Below are 16861 nucleotides of genomic sequence, written 5' to 3' on the forward strand. Positions count from 1 at the left end.
ACAGGTTATGGCCGATTTTTGTCATGAATTGTTACTAAATTAAGTAGTGTAACATGTTTAGGTAGTTAATTGATCCAAACTTTGAGCCTAAACATGTTTTTGAGAATTAAAGTGGACTTTTTAAGTCCAAAAATTCATGAACTTGGATAAATTGATATAAAGGCCATTTGAAACTTGTTTCATTGCTAGTAGTGATTATTTTGGCATGTTATTTGAGATAAATGCTTATGAACTTGATGTACATTTTTCGTATATGCTTATTTGACAAAGTGTAGACTTGACAAAAATATGAAAATGAGCACTAGTTTGATATGAATGCCATGTAACAAGTGTTTAATTGCTATAATGATTATTGTTGACATGTTTAAGAGTTTAAATGTGATCAAACATTGTACACATTTTCGTATGTAAAAGTGTAGAATTGTTATTGTTAAGAAAATGTGTATAAAATGTGTTATGAATTGAACATGTCATCATAATTGTTTCAAGTTATTATTTTGCTAACACTAATGCATATTTGGATGCACAATTTTTGTGTTTAATGTGTTTTACAGAGAGCCGATACTGGAGGTTCAGGAGCATCATCGTCCAGGCAACCAGAGCCCGAACCGGAAATGTTTCATGAACAAGAACAACATATGCAACAAGAAGAAGAAGAACAGGAGGAGCAACATATTCCATATCACGATCAAGATCAATTATTCATGAATCAGTTTCGTCAATTCGCTCCACATCAAAGGATTCTGAGCTTAGACATTAATGAAGATCAGTTACACCCAAATCTGAGATTTGATCGATGTTGGATAGAGTATCCAGATTATCAAAAGAACATGCACATTCTCTACTTTAAGGTTGTTGAAATGCCAAGGGCAATTGACTGGGTACCTTTGGAAACAGTTGACCTTGCCGAACCGATTCGGGAATTATTGGTGCAAAGGTATGGTAATTCTCAGTTTAACGATTGGATGCGCCTATTTTCCATTCGTAGAACCATATATAGGGAATGGTGTATAGAATTACTTAGTACTATTAAGTTAAACAGTGATGTTAGGAGGATAGATGATAGAAGCTTTATTAGATTTCTGTTAGGTGGACGCATGTACAGAATGTCCATGATAGATTTAGCCAGGGCCTTACAGATTTACACCCCTGCTGAACTTTTGAGCCCCGACTGTAATAGCCTGATTGCCCAAGGAGAAAGGGTAGATAGGGAATTTGATATTAACGCCATCTGGAGGCGTATGTCCCACTTTAATGAATTTCACGCCAGTGGAAATCATACATACTTAGATATAGACAGAGCTGAACTCCGGGTGATTCATAGATTCTTAGCAAACACAATTACACAAAGGGGAAGAAATAAGGAGAAATTGACCGTAAACGATTTGTTCTACCTCAAGTGTATTAGAGACCCGAGGAGTTTCGTTAACATTCCCTATTGTGTTGGTTATTATCTCGCTAATGTAGTTTCGGGGATGAAATCGGGGAGTATTATAGGTGGTGGTATTTTCATTACTCTCATTGGAGAGTATTTAGGTGTAGATAAGCACCAAGGGGGTCCAATGAACGAAATAGAGGACGGAGGTGAAACTATAAGTTCAAACCTTTATCACGGTGCAAGGGTATTATTGATGAGACGTGGTCGGGTATATCGATACGAGGGACCTCAGCGACAGGTAGAAAGAGGTTCGGATGATGAAATGGAAGAGGCGAACAACATTATAGGAGTTGTTCGGGAGACTGCTCTTGATTTAGGCGTTCGTATGGAGGATGAATACATGACGAACTATGATAGGCATATGCAGTACGAGGCATGGCAACGTCGGAATGACTACGAACATTCCCGGCAACGAGAGCATGGCCGATGGGATTATCATCAGCGCCAAATTATAAGCCAGTTGCAGCCTGGCGAGATGTATTATCCGACCCGACCCGCATACTATCCCGCACATCAGCCAGAAATGAGACCACCCTATGATTCATATGATTATGACGCAGCATACCAGTTCACCTATAATCAGCCATGGAACCCGGACGCGAACATGAATTGGGATCCCTATCCTAATTATCCTCCTAACCCACCTCCTGATCAGTAGAGATAAGTTGGTAATTTTTATTTTTTTTTTATTTTAAACACTTAACATTTTATTACGTTTATGTAATGTTTGATATTTTATTATTATTGTGTACTAATATTTTTCTTATAGTTTGAAAGTGGGATGCCAAAGTTCCATTTCAAATTGCATGTATGATTATATTTGTATTGTATGTATTCTCTTTTATGCACAAAACAGGGTAAAACAACGCGTTTTCAAAGACTGGCATTAAGTTCAGCAAAAGCAAGTAATTTTGACGACAATGATGCAAAATATATGTGAAATAACAACAAGATGGAATGAAAAAATGACGTGCACCATTTATCATTCAGCAAACAAACGCCAATATATTTGGAAACTTTGGTAAAAATTTAATCATTTTCACACAAATCACCCTCAATAATTTAAATTGTTACTGATTTCTTGCAAATGAGGGCATTGCAAGATCTTAAGTGTGGGAAGGGGTTAAATTCTTTCGGATTTTAAAATTTTTATATTAAACACTTGGTTACCATTAAAAATACTAGTAAATCAGTAGTTGTATTAGAATCTAGTGCTCTCTGATAAAAAAAAGAACAGCCCTAGTCTTATATACTAACTACCCAATTCTAGTAAAATTTTTCAAAATTTTCAATTAAATGAACTCAAAATCATGTTTATACATATTTATGAACGATAAAACTAGGTTTTAACACCGAAATTATTGTTACCTCGGAAAGGACATAAATTGAGAAACAAACTAAAATGTTAAAATTCATTTAAAATGGAATAGAGGACGATAAAAAGGAAAATAAAAGCCAAGTGTGGGAAAATTTACCAAGTTATTTTAAACATATGTCACATATATCTGTAACAAATAACTGAAAATGCTTTTGCTTTGGACTAAACTAAACTGTTTTACCCGATAAAAGAAAAGAAGAGATGGATCTACACGATGAATCAATTCCATCATTTAAAAGGAAGTAAAGTCTTCCGAAAAAGACACGCGCTTCTTGATTTAGGTCATGAAGTTGTCGTCCAGACCAGCTGTAGGTTGACGAAAAATCTAGAAAAGTCATTTCTAAAATCAGCTGGAAATCCACGGACCTCAGCATCAAACAGGGTCGCCAAGTGGTCAGATTTATCCTAACCATGAGAAGGATTTATCTCGTACAATGGGGGGGCACCGTGCAAATTAGCTTGATAAGACTAATGAATCAGATCCCCAGAAAGGATAATCTCCTTTAAAGATCAAAAATCAGCTTTTAAGACTGATATTACTCAATCCTAGAGATTGACCTTAAAGATTGAGAATTCAAACTCATGGAATTCAATGATATCTAAGCTCGAGCTTAAACGAGAAAATATTTTGATCAAAATTATAAACCGATTTGTTTTCTGAAAACCCTATTTTCAATGCGTTCATTACCATTGAACGTAAAATCCTAGGAATTCACCTGGAATTCATTAGGTCACCTGAACTAAATCGGGTGTCAACCGTAAGAACGGTGGTTGCATAACATGGTCGGAGACAGGACCTTGTGCCAGACCGAAAAATTATAAGGGTGAGCTTTACTATTGCTCCTACCAAGGATAGTAATTGCGTCCGACACGTTATAGACCATAATCAAAAGCATGTCACGGGACATTGCCTTAACATTTGCTTGTTCAACGCTTTCCTTTACAACCGGACGGTAGTTTGCCGAAAGGTAATATACGGAACAAGTAAACTGGACGTGTTGCTTTCCAAATACAAGGTTAGCAAGTGGGTGACACAAAACCGCAAGTTTTGAGCTAAAATTTTCAAATCTGAAACCCACCAAACCCACAAAAATATTTTGCAAACACCGGTAAAGGGTTATTCCGGAAAACTTATCTAGGGTAAAAACTAGATTTAATTTTCAAAAGATCAAATGTTTTCATAAAGATCCAATTTCCTTAATGGATCTAAATTTTTATAGTCATGTGGGACTGTAAACCATATCGTTACTTCCATTGTTTATACCGCCGTATTGAAATCACTGATGTACAAAGTGTGAAGAATAAAGAAGTGATTCTAGTATTTCAAGACAATATTACTTGAGGACAAGCAACGCTCAAGTGTGGGAATATTTGATAATGCTAAAAAAGAACATATATTTCATAGCATTATTCCTTAAGAAAGACAAGATTTTAGTTGGTATTGTTCGATTTACAAGCGATATTCGTTTAAATTTTAAAAAGAGAAGATAAAAGGCAGATTCGACAAATTGAAGACAAAAAGGTCCAAAGAGCTAAAAAGTACAAGATACAATTAAAAAGGTTCAAAATATTGATGAGGAACGTCTCAAAATGACAAGAGTACAAGTTACAAGACGCAAAGTACGCGATTTAAAATAATACGCGAGGACGTCCGAAAATCCGGAACCGGGACCTGAGCCAAGAAGAAACGCCCGACGCAACGGACCAAAAATATCTAGTCTACTATGCACAAGAATATAATATAATATATATATAATTATATATAATTATATATTATATATATTATTATTATTATATTACGTCGGCAAGAAGAAAACAAACCAATTTGGCTGGATCCAGGGTGGCCATGCGACTCGCATGGCCAAAGGCACAAATCCATGCGAGTCGCATGGAGTGAGATTGCTGGTCAGGTCCTATATAAAGCCAGTTTTGTGCCGAGTTTTAATCATCTTTTTCCTTCCTCTTCATACGTAAAATTTATATTTATATTTATAATTTATATTTTAATTTTAATTTTAAATCTAATAATAAGGGTATGTTAGCGAATGTTGTAAGGGTGTAAGTCGAAATTCTGTCCGTGTAACGCTACGCTATTTTTAATCATTGTAAGTTATGTTCAACCTTTTTATATTAATGTCTCGTAGCTAAGTTATTATTATGCTTATTTAAAACGAAGTAATCATGATGTTGGGCTAATTACTAAAATTGGGTAATTGGGCTTTGTACCATAATTGGGGTTTGGACAAAAGAACGACACTTGTGGAAATTAGACTATGGGCTATTAATGGGCTTTATATTTGTTTAACTAAATGAAAGTTTGTTAATGTTAATATAAAGATTTACAATTGGGCGTCCCTATAAATTACCATATACACTCGATCGGACACGATGGGCGGGGTATTTATATGTACGAATAATCGTTCATTTAACCGGACACGGGAATGGATTAATAGCCACTAGAATAATTAAAACAGGGGTGAAATTACATTCAAGGGTAATTGGTGTAATTGTTAACAAAGTAGTAAAACCTTGGTTTACACGCAGTCGATAACCTGGTGTATTCATTAAACAAAGTATTAAAACCTTGTTACAATTCGAATCCCCAATTAGTTGGAATATTTAACTTCGGGTATAATAATAATTTGATGAGGACACTCGCACTTTATATTTATGACTGATGGACTGTTATGGACAAAAACCAGACGGACATATTAAATAATCCAGGACAAAGGACAATTAACCCATGGGCATAAAACTAAAATCAACACGTCAAACATCATGATTACGGAAGTTTAAATAAGCATAATTCTTTTATTTCATATTTAATTTCCTTTATTTTATATTTAATTGCACTTCTAATTATCGCACTTTTATTTATTTTATTTTATCGCACTTTTAATTATCGTACTTTTTAATTATCGCAATTTTATTTTATCGCATTTTTATTATTCGCAATTTCATTATCGTTATTTACTTTACGCTTTAATTTAAGTCTTGTATTTATTTAATATTTTACATTAGGTTTTAACTGCGACTAAAGTTTTAAAATCGACAAACCGGTCATTAAACGGTAAAACCCCCCTTTATAATAATAATATTACTTATATATATAATTGTATTTTTATAAAAGTAAACTAATATAGCGTTGAGCTTTGTTTAAAGATTTCCCTGTGGAACGAACCGGACTTACTAAAAACTACACTACTGTACGATTAGGTACACTGCCTATAAGTGTTGTAGCAAGGTTTAAGTATATCCATTATATAAATAAATAAATATCTTGTGTAAAATTGTATCGTATTAAATAGTATTTCCTAGTAAAATTAATAACTATTTTATATACACCTCGCATGACATCATTCGTCAAGACCTTCAACAGCTTAAAATTTCGGGACGAAATTTATTTAACGGGTAGGTACTTAAGTGACCCGAACTTTTCCATGTATATATATATTAATTGAGATTGATATTTACATGATTAAATGTTTCCAACATTTTAAGCAATCAAACTTGTTAAGACTTGATTAATTGAAATATGTTTCATATAGACAATTGACCACCCAAGTTGACCGGTGATTCAAGAACGTTAAAACTTGTAAAAACTATATGATGACATATATATGGATATATATATATATATATAGTTAACATGATACTATGATAAGTAAACATATCATTAAGTATATTAACAATGAACTACATATGTAAAAACAAGACTACTAACTTAATGATTTTTAAACGAGATATATATGTAACGATTATCGTTGTAAAGACGTTTAATGTATATATATCATATTAAGAGATATTCATACATGATAATATCATGATAATATAATAATTTAAAATCTCATTTGATATTATAAACATTGGGTTAACAACATTTAGCAAGATCGTTAACCTAAAGGTTTCAAAACAACACTTACATGTAACGACTAACGATGAATTAACGACTCAGTTAAAATGTATATACATGTAGTGTTTTAATATGTATTTATACACTTTTGAAAGACTTCAATACACTTATCAAAATACTTCTACTTAACAAAAATGCTTACAATTACATCCTTGTTCAGTTTCATCAACAATTCTACTCGTATGCACCCGTATTCGTATTCGTACAATACACAGTTTTTAGATGTATGTACTATTGGTATATACACTCCAATTATCAGCTCTTAGCAGCCCATGTAAGTCACCCAACACATGTGAGAACCATCATTTGGCAACTAGCATGAAATATCTCATAAAATTACAAAAATATGAGTAATCATTCATGACTTATTTACATGAAAACAAAATTACATATCCTTTATATCTAATCCATACACCAACGACCAAAAATACCTACAAACACTTTCATTCTTCAATTTTCTTCATCTAATTTATCTCTCTCAAGTTCTATCTTCAAGTTCTAAGTGTTCTTCATAAATTCTACAAGTTCTAGTTACATAAAATCAAGAATACTTTCAAGTTTGCTAGCTCACTTCCAATCTTGTAAGGTGATCATCCAACCTTAAGAAATCTTTGTTTCTTACAGTAGGTTATCATTCTAATACAAGGTAATAATCATATTCAAACTTTGGTTCAATTTCTATAACTATAACAATCTTATTTCAAGTGATGATCTTACTTGAACTTGTTTTCGTGTCATGATTCTGCTTCAAGAACTTCGAGCCATCCAAGGATCCGTTGAAGCTAGATCCATTTTTCTATTTTCTAGTAGGTTTATCCAAGGAACTTAAGGTAGCAATGATGTTCATAACATCATTCGATTCATACATATAAAGCTATCTTATTCGAAGTTTAAACTTGTAATCACTAGAACATAGTTTAGTTAATTCTAAACTTGTTCGCAAACAAAAGTTAATCCTTCTAACTTGACTTTTAAAATCAACTAAACACATGTTCTATATCTATATGATATGCTAACTTAATGATTTAAAACCTGGAAACACGAAAAACACCATAAAACCGGATTTACGCCGTCGTAGTAACACCGCGGGCTGTTTTGGGTTAGTTAATTAAAAACTATGATAAAATTTGATTTAAAAGTTGTTATTCTGAGAAAATGATTTTTATTATGAATATGAAACTATATCCAAAAATTAAGGTTAAACTCAAAGTGGAAGTATGTTTTCTAAAATGGTCATCTAGACGTCGTTCTTTCGACTGAAATGACTACCTTTACAAAAATGACTTGTAACTTATTTTTCCGACGATAAACCTATACTTTTTCTGTTTAGATTCATAAAATAGAGTTCAATATGAAACCATATCAATTTGATTCACTCAAAACGGATTTAAAATAAAGAAGTTATGGGTAAAACAAGATTGGATAATTTTTCTCATTTTAGCTACGTGAAAATTGGTAACAAATCTATTCCAACCATAACTTAATCAACTTGTATTGTATATTATGTAATCTTGAGATACCATAGACACGTATACAATGTTTCGACCTATCATGTCGACACATCTATATATATTTCGGAACAACCATAGACACTCTATATGTGAATGTTGGAGTTAGCTATACAGGGTTGAGGTTGATTCCAAAATATATATAGTTTGAGTTGTGATCAATACTGAGATACGTATACACTGGGTCGTGGATTGATTCAAGATAATATTTATCGATTTATTTCTGTATATCTAACTGTGGACAACTAGTTGTAGGTTACTAACGAGGACAGCTGACTTAATAAACTTAAAACATCAAAATATATTAAAAGTGTTGTAAATATATTTTGAACATACTTTGATATATATGTATATATTGTTATAGGTTCGTGAATCAACCAGTGGCCAAGTCTTACTTCCCGACGAAGTAAAAATCTGTGAAAGTGAGTTATAGTCCCACTTTTAAAATCTAATATTTTTGGGATGAGAATACATGCAGGTTTTATAAATGATTTACAAAATAGACAAAAATACGTGAAACTACATTCTATGGTTGAATTATCGAAATCGGATATGCCCCTTTTTATTAAGTCTGGTAATCTAAGAATTAGGGAACAGACACCCTAATTGACGCGAATCCTAAAGATAGATCTATTGGGCCTAACAAACCCCATCCAAAGTACCGGATGCTTTAGTACTTCGAAATTTATATCATATCCGAAGGGTGTCCCGGAATGATGGGGATATTCTTATATATGCATCTTGTTAATGTCGATTACCAGGTGTTCACCATATGAATGATTTTTATCTCTATGTATGAGATGTGTATTGAAATATGAAATCTTGTGGTCTATTATTATGATTTGATATATATAGGTTAAACCTATAACTCACCAACATTTTTGTTGACGTTTTAAGCATGTTTATTCTTAGGTGATTATTAAGAGCTTCCGCTATCGCATACTTAAATAAGGACGAGATTTGGAGTCCATGCTTGTATGATATTGTGTAAAAACTGCATTCAAGAAACTTATTTTGTTGTAACATATTTGTATTGTAAACCATTATGTAATGGTCGTGTGTAAACAGGATATTTTAGATTATCATTATTTGATAATCTACGTAAAGCTTTTTAAACTTTATTGATGAAATAAAGGTTATGGTTTGTTTTAAAATGAATGCAGTCTTTGAAAAACGTCTCATATAGAGGTCAAAACCTCGCAACGAAATCAATTAATATGGAACGTTTTTAATCAATAAGAACGGGACATTTCAAATGGCACCAAGTTCAAGATCGTGTGTCGTGTAGTTTTGTTCGTGAATCTTCAATTATCGAGAGGCGTAAGCAATAACCTTCTTTCGTTGCAACAATACACACCCAAAACTATGTTTCGAGGCGTCGCAATATACAACGAAGTCATCACTGCCTTCGGGAAGGGATAAGATAGGTGTGGTGGTTAACTTCTGCTTCAGGGTTTGAAACGCCGTCTCTTGTTCGGCCGCCCAAACGAATTTCTTCCCTTTGTGAGTTAATGCGGTTAAAGGACGTGAAATCAAAGAGAAACCTTCGATGAATCTACGATAGTAACCAGCGAGGCCTAAAAATTGACGGATATGAGTAGGAGTAGTGGGGGTTTCCCACTTGCTAATGGCTTCAATTTTCGCAGGATCGACTTTGATACCATGGTCGCTTACAATATGACCAAGAAATTGAACCTCCTTCAACCAAAATTCACACTTGGAGAATTTGGCATAGAGTTGTTCCTGCCTCAAGAGTTCAAGCACGAGTCGAAGGTGATGTTCGTGTTCTTCTTCGCTTTTAGAATAGATTAAGATATCGTCTATGAATATGATAACGAATTTTTCTAGGTACGGCTTGCACACGCGGTTCATAACATCCATAAATACGGCCGGTGCATTAGTTAAACCGAATGACATCACGAGAAACTCATAATGACCATAACAAGTTCGAAATGCAGTCTTAGAGACATCGCCCTCCTTCACCCTTAACTGGTGATAACCTGATCGCAAATCAATCTTGGAGTAAACGCTTGATCCTTGCAGTGGATCGAATAGATCGTCAATCCTGGGAAGGGGATACCAGTTCTTAATTGTCAAATTTTGAGTTCACGGTAATCGATACACATACGGAAAGATCCATCCTTCTTCTTCACGAATAAAACGGGAGCGCCCCAAGGCGAAGAACTTGGTATAAATCCACGGTCTAGCAATTCCTGTAGTTGACTCTGCAACTCTCGTAGTTCAGAAGGTGCAAGTCAATAAGGTGCGCGAGCTACAGGTGCAGCTCCTGGTACTAGATCGATCTAAAACTCCACTGATCTAGGTGGGGGTAATCCCGACAATTCTTCTGGAAAAACTTCGGGAAATTCGCCTATAATCGGCACATCCCTCACACTCTTCTCCTCAGTTTCCAATCTCTTCACATGTGCCAAGATAGCAAAACACCCCTTTTTCATGACCTTTTGTGCCTTCATGCAACTAATAAGGTTCAGCTTTGGGCTACATCTCTCTCCGTAAACTATCAATGGCACACCGTCTTCGCGAAGTATACGGATAATCTTCTTTCCACAAACAAATTCTGCCTTCACCTTTGACCGCCAGTCCATACCGACTATCACGTCAAAGCTCCCCAACTTAATGGGTATCAAATCAATATTAAAATCTACACCAGCAAAGTTATTTATACCTCCTCGACCAATATGGTCAACTTTCTCAAATTTTCCATTAGCTACCTCAACAAGATAATTCTCGTCCAAAGGAACTAATGACCAATCTAACTTAGAGCAAAAATGTCTACACATATAACTCCTATCGGCCCCAGTATGAAACAAGACATAAGCTAATAGTTTATTGACAGTGAATCTACCTGTTGTGACGACCCGAAAATTTCTGACCAAATTTAAACTTAATCTTTATATGTTTTCGACACGATAAGCAAAGTCTGTAATGTTGAGTCTCAAAAATTCTGAATTGTTTCATATATTCAATTACCTTTCGATTATTCCCGACGATTCATGAACCATTACTTGTAAATAGATATGTATATATTTAAATATATATAAATAATAATTTGAGATATATTATAATTAACTATGTAAAATAAAACAATATATAATAATTATTATTTAAAACATATCTATATATATAAATAAGGTATAATGAATATATAAATATAGTTCTGAATTTATTCAGTAAACGATATAAGCACTTGTTTATCATTCGATGGTTATTTAAATAAGTTAAGTTCAAACTTAGGTGATTTTAAAATAAACGATAATCCAAAAATGAGTAATATAAATTTTAGGCTTCTTAAAAATGTATTTAGGAACTATTTGTTGAATTTTAAAACTTTTTATATTTTACTTGGGGTTGGAGGTGAATAATTAATGTAATTTTTATTTAATAGTTAATGATCGAATTTCATACTATAATAACCAAAATAAATAAATATAGTTAATTTAAAAATATGAGATTTTTCTGAACACTTTTATCTGCCACTGATTTTGCCAGATACACTATCCGTGAAAACTGTCGGTAGATGAAGTTAAAATTTGAGGCTGCTTGTTATTCAATGTGCACGTTTAAATTATTAATTAGTATTATATTATAATTATTATTAAAGTAATTACTGTGTTTTGTTTTTTTTCTTTCCACAACTTAGATATAGTATGTACATATATATGCAGTACGTTCAATATATGATGATCCCCACTTCCAAATTATATTATGACTTCTCCTTTCCTTCTCTTTGTTCGACAACTGAAACAAAGCCCAAGATGGGGCACGACTGCAAACCACCACAACTTAACCATCTCCACCACCATGAGTCGTCACCACACCCGTAACACCATCATGAAACTCTCATATATAAATATATACATATTCATATCGATATATTTATATACACACACCATACATGATACATGATACTCACACACACCACCTCCCTTTCAATTGATCATCACCTCCCATCACGAGCCACCTTCTATCACCACCATTAACCATCGGGAGCTATGGTAATTTTCTGTTTTTCTATTTCAATAATAGACACAAACTACCCCAACATCAAATAATGACTACCACAACTAAACACACTGACTTCTTTCTTTTTTTTCGTCACCATTTTCATAACCCATCCTAATCCATCTAGACAAAGTCCATATCGATTACAAATGATTCACAATAGTTGATTTCATCACGAGGTATTCGACCTCTATATGATACATTTTACAAACATTGCATTCGTTTTTAAAAGATAAACTTTCTTTACATCGAAAATATACAGGCATGCATACCATTTCATAATATCCACTATCCAACTATAATTAACTTAATAATAATCTTGATGAACTCAATGACTCGAATGCAACGTCTTTCGAAATATGCCATGAATGACTCCAATAAAGGTCTCTAAAATGAGCTAATGCACAGCGGAAGATTTCTTTAATACCTGAGAATAAACTTGCTTTAAAGTGTCAAACAAAAGGTTGGTGAGTTCATTAGTTTATCATAAACGATCATTTTCATCATTTTAATAGACCACAAGATTTTCATTTCTCATAAATACACATCTCGTATCAGGCATTTTGCAAACTGCATAGAGATAAAAATCATTCATATAGATTCAACACCTGGTAACAGACCTTAACAAGATGCATATAGAATATCCCCCAGTATACAGCGCGCAGCTAATATACTAAATAATACCTTAAAGTACTAAAGCATCCATACCCTGGATGGGGCTCGTTGGGCTCGGTAGATCTACCTTTAGGATTCGCGTCAATTAGGGGCCATTTCCCTAATTCTTAGGTTACCAGACTTGAAGGGGCGATATTCGGTTTAATAATCCAACCATATAATGTAGTTTTGATTACTTGTGTCTATTTCGTCAAACATTTATAAAAGTTGCTCATGTATTCTCAGCCCAAAAATATAAAGGTAAAAAGGCAAATGAAACTCACCATACTGTATTTCGTAGTAAAAATACATATAACATCATTGAACAAGTGCAAGGTTGGCCTCGAATTCACGAACCTAAATTAATTATATACATTTATATGTTGGTCAACATTTGTCTAACCAATTAGGTCAAGTCATAGTGTACCACAATCCTAATGCTCGAGACTAATATGCAAAGGTCAACAAAAGTCAATTTGACTCAAAATGATTTCCGAAATTTATACATGATTATTATATAGTTTAAATATCGTCATTTTATATTTTTAAATATTTTTTAAAGATTTAATAGAGTAAATAATATAATTCATTTATTAATAAATAAAATTTTATATTAAAATATACTTTTATATATCTTAAGTAATAAAATTTATAAAGTTCATTTAATATCATAAAAATATTGTGATAGATTCTATTAAGGTAATTATATTATTTGTATTACATAATTATTTGATAAATTAACCTTGATAATAATAAGTAAAAGTTGTATTATTTTGTAATAATGATTATAAAAATATCAATATTTATATTTACTAAAAACAATGATATTATGATAAAATGATAATTCTAATTATGATAACTTTAATATTTACGATACTTTTTAATATTAACTTTAAAATAATAATTTTATTTAAAATGATAATAATAATGATATTTTATAATAACAATGACATTTCTATTAAAATGATATTTTTTGTTAAAATGATAGTTTTAATATTAACGATGCTTTTAATAATAATAGTAAGAATGAAAATAATAAGAACGATAATTTTATTTAAATAAATATCTTACAATATTTTAATTTCATCATGATACTCATACACATTTTTTCTTAATCAATTCATTTAATAGCTTTTAATCGTCTTTTATATCGCGTTCGTGTTAATGATAATAATAGTAATTATAATAATTAGGTGTTACTAATATTAATTTCTAATTATAATAATACTAATGGTAATAAATATTACGATAATATTAATGATAATACTAATTATAACTTTAACGATAATAACGATAGTAATAATAATAAAATAACAATTTTTAATGATAATACTTTTTATGGATACTGATAATAATCATAATCATAATAATAATGATGATGATAATAATAATAATAATAATAATAATAATAATAATAATAATAATAATAATAATAATAATAATAATAATAATAATAATAATAATAATAATAATAATAATTAGATAAAAACTAGAACGACGATAATAACGACGATAATAATAATCATTTTTTTAATAATAATACAAAAATTCAATTGACTATAACTTCTAATCCGTTCATCGAAACCATTCGATATCTAAATGAAAAGTTCTTAATTTTTCGCTAGCTTTCCAACGACATGCATATCTTATACCTTATCTCAACCGCATATCTAACTAATTCAGGATTTAACATAACCTATCTAATGGAAATATCAAAAGTACAAGAATGCATAATCCTATATACTCGAGCACTAGTCAGGGATACACTATTAGTATGTAAAAATTAAACTATGAATACTCACGTATCAATATTGAGATTCAATATTGCAGGAAAGGTACGTAAACGTAACGAAGATGATAAACACTAGATTGACCTCACGAGCATACCCAGGAACCATACCCATCACCTCCATAGCTATAACCCATAATTTCCTTAGCCCTATCCTACTCAAAAATCCATTTTTGACATAACCCGCTCATGACTCCGTCGTAGTATTTTATGTATAAATACTAATAATATCGCTCCTAATAATACTAATACTAATAATAATAAGATTAATATTCATAATCTTAATATGAATAATAATAATATTAATAATTATAAATATATATCTAGAGAGATCGAGTGAAAATGGAAAATGAATCAGAATGAGAAAACGTCCGAGCTTTAAAGCATGTTTTGCCCACCAACCCCCCATGCGATCGCATGGGGTTCAAGTGCTAGAGCCATGCGATCGCATGGGCTCATATGTTAGCTCATATTCGACCACTAAAAACTATCGACACTCCAATTGTTACATAGGATACATATATTTATATATTATTTAATATATAATATATTTAATCTTTAGAATTAATTAAATATTATATTATATTTACATGCGTAGTAAAAATGTAATTTTTGTTCAAATGACTCGTACATTGTCACTCAAGTCATGTACCACTTTCGGTTTTTCGAACACACTTTCGTACGTTTAGAAAACTAGCCTTTTACGTTACGCGACGTATACCCTTATTAATAATTTGACTTACTCATCAATAAATTACCTTATAAAAAATGTAACTTATAAAATTGAGCGTTGTGGTCATTTGATTCTATAAATCAGTGACTCATTGTTTATCAAAATATATTATTTTAAATCAGGACGTTTTATGACTAAGTTATATTTATTTATATTTTCATTTCGAAATATAAATTTGAATTATTTACTTAATATAGTTTTTCAAAACTAATGTCATTCAAAACTTATATATTTAGAAATCGTTTAAATATTAAGAATTATTATTTCGTAACATTTGTATTTTAAAGTTTAAAATTGATATAGTTCATGTATATACAAACGTTCATAAAACATTTTAATAACCAAATTATTTTATATTCAAAAATCATTTTATTACAAAGGTTATAATAGTAGAAGTTGTTATGTCATAAGATTAAAAGTCTATTATATAGAAAAGACGTTTCCGTTTAAGAAAGTAAAATCATATTTGAATCATATCAGGTTTCAAGGTTTTAATTTCCATTTTAATCATGACTCGTAGGATTAAGTCTAAAGGAAAAATCAAACGTAAGGAATCATCTTAATGTAAAATATCGATCTATTTAACTTGTCAATATCTATTTTCTAATTTACCTATATTCCCTAATTTCATTATCACAATACCTAATATAAAGGTTAATTAATTTATCTTATCAACAGTAACGAGGCAATTATTGTAAGGCATGTATTGGAATTTTAACAGAAATTTCCACCAATCTGACTTGCTCTCGCTACTTGGCACTTTCTCCTTACTCGAAGATCACTTTACCATTTATTCCGAATATCGTTAAAAAGGAAAGGTTTTTCTAAATCAAAGTCGACCTCTCAATAGAGACTCAAACTCATAATTCAATGTATCTGATAATTCAATCATTTGATATTATCTTCTAATTTCATTGATAAACGTATTGAATATATTTTGAAACAAATATGTTTATGTAAAGTATTATACGTCTAATACTTTGTTAATGTCTTCAAGCTATAATATATAAACATATACATATATAGTCATATCCGTTTATCTAATGGTTCGTGAATCGTCGAAGTTTGGTCGAGGTTAAATGAATGTATGGACACAGTTTAAGATTCTTGAGATTCAACTTAACAAACTTTGCTTATCGTGTCGGAATCATAAAAAGATAAAAGTTTAAATTTGGTCGTAAATTTCCGGGTCGTCACAGTACCTACCCGTTAAAGAAATTTCGTCCCCGAAATTTGATAGAGGTCGTCATGGCTAACAATGAGAATGTTATTATGACAATTATGAGTTGATAAATAGAGTTTTATCATCATTGAGTGATATAGATAAAACAATTTGATTATATGAAGAGTACAAGTGAAGTTATCACCAAAGGGTGAAATGAGTAGGTATAGATTCGTCATATCTTTTGACGTAGATAGGATTGA

The sequence above is a fragment of the Rutidosis leptorrhynchoides genome, chromosome 10 (genome assembly GCF_046630445.1).
Source record: "Rutidosis leptorrhynchoides isolate AG116_Rl617_1_P2 chromosome 10, CSIRO_AGI_Rlap_v1, whole genome shotgun sequence".
NCBI classification, from domain to species: Eukaryota; Viridiplantae; Streptophyta; class Magnoliopsida; order Asterales; family Asteraceae; genus Rutidosis; species Rutidosis leptorrhynchoides.